The sequence below is a fragment of the Rattus rattus genome, chromosome 2 (genome assembly GCF_011064425.1).
Source record: "Rattus rattus isolate New Zealand chromosome 2, Rrattus_CSIRO_v1, whole genome shotgun sequence".
In the NCBI taxonomy this organism is placed as follows: Eukaryota; Metazoa; Chordata; class Mammalia; order Rodentia; family Muridae; genus Rattus; species Rattus rattus.
Genome location: NC_046155.1, coordinates 178,548,175 through 178,555,987, shown reverse-complemented (window position 1 = coordinate 178,555,987; position 7,813 = coordinate 178,548,175). Strand labels below are relative to the sequence as shown.

Below are 7,813 nucleotides of genomic sequence, written 5' to 3'. Positions count from 1 at the left end.
GCCTGAGTGTGTACTAGATGCATGCAACTTCCCTTCCTAACAGAGAGAACGCTTCTGGAGGGAGAAGTGATGCAAAAAAGTGCAGTTTTCACTTATATTGTGAAATGTGAAAATAAAGTCATCAGCTCTTTTAGTTAAAAACAAAGACACTTCATATTCATCAAAGGAAAAATCCACCAAGATGAACTCCCAATCCCAAATATCTATGCTACAAATGCAAGGGAACTTACATTTATTTAAAAAAAAAAACTTTATTAAAGGTAAAATCACATATGGCACCTCACACAATAATCGGAGATTTCAACAACCCACTCTCATCAATGGACACACCATGGAAACAGAAATTAAACAGAGACATAGGGAAACTAATGGAAGTTATGAACCAAATGGTCTTAACAGATGTTTATAGAACAATTTATCCTAAAACAAAAGGAGACACCTTCTTCTCAGCACCTCATGGTACATTCTCCAAAACTGATCATATACTCCATCACAAAACAGGCTTCAATGGATACAGGAAGATAGAAATAATCCCATGCATCCTATCAGATCACCGAGGACTAAGTCTGGTCTTCAATAACAATAAAAACGTCAGACAGCCCACATATACATGGAAGTTGAACAACGCTCTACTGAGTGACAACTTGGTAAAGGAAGAAAAAAAGAAAGAAATTAAAGACTTCTTAGGATTTAATGAAAATGAAGGCACAACATACACAAACTTATAGGACACAATGAAAGTCATGCTAAGAGGAAAAGTCATAGCTCTGAGTGCCTGCAGAAAGAAAGAGGAGAGAGCATACATAAGCAGCTTGACAGCACACCTAAAAGCTATTATAGAACAAAAAGAAGCAAATACACCCATTAAGAGTAGAAGGCAGGAAATAGCCAAAGCCAGGGATGAAATCAACCATGTAGAAAGAAAAAGAACTATACTAAGAATCAACAAAACCAGGAGTTGGTTTCTTGAGAAAATTAATAAGATAGATAAACCCTTAGCCTGACTGACCAAAGGGCACAGAGACAGAATCCAAACGAACAAAATCATAAATGAAAATGGAGACATAACAACAGACACTGAGAAAATTCAAAAAATCATCAGAAAATATGACAAAATCCTATATTCAACAAAACTGGAAAATCTGAAGGAAATGGAAATTTTTCTAGACAAATACCAGATACCAAAATTAAATCAGGACAGATAAAGCATGTAAACAACCCCCTAACTCCTTAAGAAATAGGACAAGATGTGTTTAGTGCAGAATTCTATCAGACCTTCATAGAAGATGTCATACCAATACTGCCCCAACTGTTCCACAAAATAGAAATAGAATGAGCACTACCGAATTCCTTCCATGAAACCACAATTATGCTTATAACTAAACCACACAAAGACCCAACTTAGAAAGAGAACTTCAGACCAATTTCCCTTATGAATATGGATGTAAAAATACTCAATAAAATTCTCGCAAACCAAATCCAAAAACACATCAAAACCATTGTCCACCATGATCAAGTGTGCTTCATCCCAGGGTTGCAGGAATGGTTCAATTAACAGAAATCCATCAACTATATACTATATAAACAAATTGAAAGGAAAAAGCCACATGATCATTTCATTAGATGCTGAGAAAGCATTTGACAAAATTCAACACCCCTTCATGATAATAGTCCTGGAAAGATCAGGAATTCAAGGCCCATACATAAACATAAAAAAACAATATAGAGCAAACCAGTAGCTAACATCAAACTAAATGAAGAGAAACTTGAAGCAACCCCACTAATCAGGAACTAGGAGAAAAGCTGCCCACTCTCTCCTTACTTATTCTATATAGTCCTCGAAGTTCATGTGGTCTGTGGTAATTCCAGCTTTCAACCCCATAAGAACAACAATGCCAACCAACCAGACCTCCCAGGAACTAAACCAATACCCAAAGACTATATTTGATTTGACCCATGGCTCCAGTTGCATAGGTAGCAGAGGATGGCCATGTTAGGCACCAATGAAAGGAGAAGTCCTTGGTCCTGCCAAGGTTGGACCCACAGTGTAGGGGATTGTCAGGGGGAGGGGGGTATGGAAGAGGAGGAGAACACCCTTATATAAGAATTGGAGGGGCCTTTAGGCTGCTCTTGGGGAGCCGGGAGTAGAGATGGTGTCGGCAGGAAGCCCATGGTCCCGGGTTTCCCGAGAGGGCAGTCATTACACATGGAATCCACCCCACAACTGGCTAAGCGTTGGAGAGCTCCACTCTCGCTGGGAGGATGAAAGGCCTCAGCTGGGGGCTCCCTGCCACCAGCACTGGATCGTAAGAGCTGCCATCCAGGCTGGCCGCCCGGATGGCGACCCCAGCCTCAACCCCAGACACACGGGCTCTAGTGGCTGACTCTGTAGGCTATAAGCTGAGGCAGAAGGGTTATGTCTCTGGAGCTGGCCCTGGGGAAGGCCCAGCAGCCGACCCGCTGCACCAAGCCATGCGGGCAGCTGGAGACGGGTTTGAGACCCGCTTCCAGCGCACCTTCTCTGACCTGGCCGCTCAGCTACACGTGACACCAGGCTCAGCCCAGCAACGCTTCACCCAGGTTTCAGACGAACTTTTCCAAGGGGTCCCCAACTGGGGCCGTCTTGTGGCATTCTTTGTCTTTGGGGCTGCCCTGTGTGCTGAGAGTGTCAACAAAGAAATAGAGCCATTGGTGGGACAAGTGCAGGATTGGATGGTGGCCTACCTGGAGACACGCCTGGCTGACTGGATCCACAGCAGTGGGGGCTGGGCGGAGTTCACAGCTCTATACGGGGACCGGGCCCTGGTCCCCTGGAGGAAGCATGGCGTCTGCGGGAGGGAAACTGGGCATCAGTGAGGACAGTGCTGACGAGGGCTGTGGCACTGGGGGCCCTGGTAACTGTAGGGGCCTTTTTTGCTAGCAAGTGAGAAAGTCTAGGGTCAGGTGGGGCTAGGTGTGGCTAGGGGCCAGGAGAGCTGGAACAATAGAGAATGCCCTTGGAAGAAACTGAATGGAAGCTTGGTGGTCGGGTGACTGGATGAAATGGCTGTGGCTGTGGCTGTGGGCTGCATGGGCACACCTGTGCATGGGCACCTGCAAGCATGCTCATGTGCATGCTGGGCTGTTTGTTGACGCTGATGATGGGGTACTTAGAGAAAACATTCCTTCTTGCTGTGGCAAGAACAAGGGCCAGTTCACTGCCCTTCTTCCCTCTGCCTCTTCCCTAGTCCTTAGGCCTCCAGGCTGAAGGAGGAACACTGTATCTAGACTAGGACTCTGGCACTGCTGAAAGTTGACAGAACTTTGGAGAGAAGAGTTCTGCAGCTGGCCTTGTTCTTCACCATCCCCCTTCTGTGTGCATCTGTGCACCCTGGCTGACAAAGGGCAAGGCTGTGGAGCCTGGGTGGATAGGAGCTTTGGTACTTGGGCTTGCCTGTCGCCTTCCCCTCCAATGGAGGCACCTTGGTACCTAGAGTGTTGCTGTTTCTAGGACCTCTCTATCCAGCTGAGACTCTAAATTGGGGCACTAATTTGCCTTTAGAAGATACGGACATAAATGCCGATCTAGAATTCAGTTTGGCTCCTGAGGTGTCTCAGCGAGACTGCTGATGCCTAGAGAGGACCATTCCAACTCTGAGTCCCTTGGGAGTGATGGGGACAGGTATTCCTTGCCTGGCCTATTCTGTGTGGTGGGTTTTGGTGCTGCTCTATCAGGGGCCAGGAGTATGGGTTCTAGAGTACCTGCCACGACTTCCACACGTTTTCTTTTGAAGCCATCCATGTTCTTTGCATAGGTTGTGTTGTCAGTACTTGAGCCTCTGAAGATGTCGGTCACATTAGAACTCACAGTCCAGTCCTCTAGAACAAACCCAGACCATAGCTTTTTCTTTTGAGGGAGGAATCATTCACTCCAAATGCATGCCCTGAGCCAGACCTCACTGCTGCACTTTCTAAGGTGCTAACGTTGCTGCTCTTTAACGCCAACTTCGTTCGCAGTGCTCTAGAACCCTACCTGCCTATCCTGAGCACTGACCAGCTTGGCTAGGCCACAGCTGACTCGCCTCTTCACTTGGTCCTAGAATGTGGCATCATATTGTGCTTGCTAGAATGTGGGACCAAATTGGCCTCAGGTGTTTAGTCCAGACTTTTGCTTCTGAGAGAAGGTTGCACTTTTTGATAGTGTCTGTGGGGGATGTGGAAGGCTGCATGTGCCAGTTGATGTATTTTGAGGGTGATGATCTAAGAAACTCAGAGCTGTCTCTGGCAAGCAGTTGGAGTGGGAGGCTCTGACTTCTCAGGACAAACTAGGCCAGTGGTTTTCAGATTGCTTGGCAGAGCCCCGAAGTGTCCTAGGGGTTGCCTCAGGAGTCCTTAGGGAGATGAGGGAGTGGAGGGCTGAGCAGTTTGCCCTCAAACAGAACAGCTCCCCTTGTAGCTGTCTTATGTATCGGGGTTCAGGGTAAGATTTTATTTGTGGTAAGGGCTTTGCTGCTGAAAAAAGTTAGAAAACCACTGACTAGACCATCAGCTCCATTTGGAGCCTGTGCTCCTCCGAGTTCCAGGAAGACTCTCTGCTCTACCCTTCCCATGGGACACCTACCCGAGTTAGCATTCCTGGGGGCCTTTAGCAAACAGGAACAGTGGGAACCAGGGTCGGGTTACCAACGCGCTCTGCTGCTGACCCTTCCGACAGGTGGAAGGAGAGGCCATTATGAGAGGCTAAAGAGTTGGTCTTGGTCTGGATTCCCAGAAGCTTGGCTTAGATGGGACCACAGCGGGGAGTTGTGACCTGTTCTGCCCTTTGTTTTGAAGGCCAGTGGAAACCCAGAGACTCTTCTGTCAGGGAAAACCAGGGACTGTCTTTCAGAGCCATATAGTTCCTTGGGATCAGCTCTTGGCCAAGAGGGCTGAGTATGGCTCACAACTTTTAAATCCATTTCATTTCTTTAAATGAGGGAAATGGATATAATTGTTCAGATATTAAGTATGTGGAGAGGATGTTCTTGCTCTCCAAAGCCCAAAGGGATAAATAGGGACTTCGCTTAGGCAAAGGCAAGAGCGGAAGTGGGGCGAGTCAGTCCTGCAGTTGTCAATCCTACTACCCACTTACATTAGGGCATACATATACTATTTTACTTGTTTGAAATCATAAATGGCAGGAGAACAGATTTGGTTAGTTTAGAAGAAGAGAAAAAGCTCTATAAATATAAATATATATTCCTGTATTTTTATTTAATAATTTATAAATGCCAAGTTCATTTGACTTTTATTTTTGTGTTATGTAATGATCATATTAAAAATAAACAAATAAAGCCCAGAAATTTAATGAGAAAAAAAAGAATTGGAGGGGGATGGGATAGGAGGCTTATGTCTGGGAAACCGGGAATGGGAATAATATTTGAAATATAAATAAATAAATAAACAGAAAAAGCAAGCATTCCCCAAGGACAGCGTGACTTACAAGAAGGAGAAGCATTTTGGTTTCCCAAATACTCAACAGTATCCACTTGTTAAAAAGAAAATAGAGAAAAAAAAAAACTCCAGCAGCCGCTGTTATTTCTTTCACACAAGCAGGTGGGGAAAAACATAACCTGGCTGAACAACATCCAGGAAGATCCACCCTGAAGTTGGTGCTGTGCCTTTGTGATAGCATCATCTGGCAACCCCTTTCCTAACTTCTGAAGTTTACAACTGTATTCAATGATACAAAAATTTTGAGCATTTTTCATGCTCAAAAATGCTGCCCATGAGCCAAAACCATCCAATGGAAAAAAGATAGCATTTTCAGCAAATGGTGCTGGTTCAACTGGAGGTCAACATGTAGAAGAATGCAGATCGATCCATGCTTATCACCCTGTACAAAGCTTAAGTCCAAGTGGATCAAGAACCTCCACATCAAACCAGACACACTCAAACTAATAGAAGAAAAACTGGGGAAGCATATGGAACACATGGGCACTGGAAAAAATTTCCTGAACAAAACACCAATGGCTTATGCTCTAAGATCAAGAATCGACAAATGGGATCTCATAAAACTACAAAGCTTCTGTAAGGCAAAGGACACTGTGGTCAGGACAAAACGGCAACCAACAGATTGGGAAAAGATCTTTACCAATCCTACAACAGATAGAGGCCTTATATCCAAAATATACAAAGAACTCAAAAGTTAGACCAGGGGAGACAAATAACCCTATTAAAAAATGGGGTTCAGAGCTAAACAAAGAATTCACAGCTGAGGAATGCCGAATGGCTGAGAAACACCTAAAGAAATGTTCAACATCTTTAGTCATCAGGGAAATGCAAATCAAAACAACCCTGAGATTTCACCTCACACCAGTGAGAATGGCTAAGATCAAAAACTCAGGTGACAGCAAATGCTGGCGAGGATGCGGAGAAAGAGGAACACTCCTCCATTGTTGGTGGGGTTGCAGACTGGTACAACCATTCTGGAAATCAGTCTGGAGGTTCCTCAGAAAATTGGACATTGAACTGCCTGAGGATCCAGCTATACCTCTCTTGGGCATATACCCAAAAGATGCCCCAACATATAAAAAAAAGACACGTGCTCCACTATGTTCATCGCAGCCTTATTTATAATAGCCAGAAGCTGGAAAGAACCCAGATGCCCTTCAACAGAGGAATGGATACAGAAAATGTGGTACATCTACACAATGGAATATTACTCAGCTATCAAAACAAGGACTTTATGAAATTCATAGGCAAATGGATGGAAAATATCACTGAGTGAAGTAACCCAATCACAGAAAAACACACATGGTATGCACTCACTGATAAGTGGCTATTAGCCCAAATGCTTGAATTACCCTAGATGCACAGAACAAATGAAACTCAGGACGGATGATCAAAATGTGAATGCTTCACTCATTCTTTAAAAGGGGAACAAGAATACCCTTGGCAGGAAAGAGAGAGGCAAAGAGAGACTGAAGGAACACCCATTCAGAGCCTACGCCACATGTGGCCCATACATATACAGCCACCCAATTAGACAAGATGGATGGAGCAAAGAAGTGCAGACCGATAGGAGCCGGATGTAGATCGATCCTGAGAGACACAGCCAGAATACAGCAAATACAGAGGCAAATGCCAGCAGAAAACCACTGAACTGAGAATAGGACTCCCGTTGAAGGAATCAGAGAAAGAACTGGAAGACCTTGAAGGGGCTCGAGACCCCATATGTACAACAATGCCAAGCAACCAGAGCTTCCAGGGACTAAGTCACTACCTAAAGACTATACATGGACTGACCCTGGACTCTGACCTCATAGGTAGCAATGAATATCCTAGTAAGAGCACCAGTGGAAGGGGAAGCCCTGGGTCCTGCTAAGACTGAACCCCCAGTGAACGTGATTGTTGGGGGGAGGGCAACAATGGAGGGAACATGGGGGGGGAACACCCATAAAAAAGGGGAGGGGGAGGTGTTAGGGGGATGTTGACCCGTAAACTGGGAAAGGGAATAACACTCGAAATGTAAATAAGAAATACTCAAGTTAATTTAAAAAACGGGGCAGGGACAAGAATACCCTTGGGAGGGGATAGGGAGGCAATGTTTAGAACAGGGACTGAAGGAATGCCCATTCAGAGACTGCCCCACATGTGGCCCATACATATACAGCCACCTAAGTAGCTAAGATTATGAAGCAAAGAAGTGCAGGCTGACAGGAACCAGATGTAGATCTCTCCTGAGAGACACAGCCAGAATATAGCAAATATATAGGCGAATGCCAGCAGCAAACCATGGAACTGAGAACAGGACCCCTGTTGAAGTAATCAGAGAAAGGACTGAAAGAGCTTG

General features: G+C 45.1%; 1 pseudogene; it reads left to right on the top strand.

Moving 5' to 3' along the window:
- The first annotated feature begins 2,238 nt into the window (after positions 1-2,238).
- LOC116894562 lies at positions 2,239-3,003 on the top strand (annotated as a pseudogene).
- The last annotated feature ends 4,810 nt before the right edge of the window (positions 3,004-7,813 follow it).